Here is a 1,450-nt window from a genome sequence, read left to right on the forward strand (position 1 = left end):
GCCACATAGTAGACATATGTGCTTATTGTTCTCCCCCAAAGCAAGTATTTTCAGTGATTTTTCTTTTTTAATTACCCTAAATCAACAGGGTGAGGGCTACCATGTATAATTTATTTTTAATTTCTCACTGTGAATACTTAAACAAATTGCCTTCTGTTAGATCAAGTCCAGCACTTTGAGTTTGATGTCTTCTGTTTTAAGTTACAAGTCACTAAATGTGAACCAAAATGTTAGGCTTCTCACCTCGTTTGTTATGATTAAAACCATGGTACAGTTATCCAAAATGTTTCTTTTGGTCTTTTATTTCTGTATATCTCTCTCTAACCCACAAAGAACTTGGTAACTTCTCACAACAGAATGAAATCAAAATTTTATGGCCCTCAAAGGTAATAATCCCCAAAGTAAATCTAGCAGCACAACTCCTCCTTTTTCACTTAAATCAAATATCCATTTTTCTGTCACATAATAGAGAATTTATCATGAGAAAGAAACTCTCGTAAAAGCTTAATTAGATGCTAGAAGAAAGAAACTGTAAGGAGGAATTAATAAAAGGAAAGGTAATATGAAACATGGTTAGACAAATAAGGTCCACCTATGTGTTCAAATAGGATGTCAAATGTAAGTTATTCCAGTAAAGAGTGGGAGACGGAGAGAAGAGTAAAAGGAGCAAAGTCCTAGTGAGATTATGTGCGAAGAAAATGAAGAAAAGAATAACGTAAGGGGCCAATGAAAAGTTTTTTACAGTTTCTCTTATTCTTTAAAGCACACTTTTGCTGCTGCTGTTGTTGCTGCTGCTGCTGCTGTTTTTGTTGGCTGCATCCTAGCAGACTCTTAGTGACCTTATAGAGCACAGAATGAAACACTGCCCAGTCCTGTGTTCCCTTTACCATCATTACTATGTCATCCTCACGACCATTGCCCATTGTCACACAGCCGCTGAGTCAATCCTTCTCACTGAGGGGCTTCCTCTCTTCTCTAGCACTCTTCTTTACCCAGCATGCATGATGTTATTCCCAAGAGAGTGGCCCTTCCTCATGACATAGCCAAAAAAGAGAAGAAGGTTGCCATCTGATTTATTGTCCTTCTGGAAGTCCACGGTGTGTCAAGTGTTCTTTGCCAATGCCTTAATCCAGAGGCATCAATTTTTTATCAGTTTTCCTTGTTAATTGCCCAGCTTCGGCATGCATATGACGTATTGAAAATACCATGATTTGGTCAGGCTCATCTTAGTCATCAAAGTGACATCTTTGCTTTCTCACACTTTAATGAGGCCTTTTTCAACAAATGTTCCCAATACAATAAAGAGTGTGACTTTTTTTCAATACTTTTATTGGGGGCTCTTACATCTCTTATCACAATCCATACATTCATCCAGTGTGTCAGGTACATTTGCACATATGCCATCATCATCATTTTCAAAGCATTCTCTTCCCACTTGAGCCCCTGATAT

The sequence above is a fragment of the Echinops telfairi genome, unplaced genomic scaffold (assembly GCF_000313985.2).
Source record: "Echinops telfairi isolate 266 unplaced genomic scaffold, ASM31398v2 ScPeMD7_7469;HRSCAF=8507_1, whole genome shotgun sequence".
NCBI classification, from domain to species: Eukaryota; Metazoa; Chordata; class Mammalia; order Afrosoricida; family Tenrecidae; genus Echinops; species Echinops telfairi.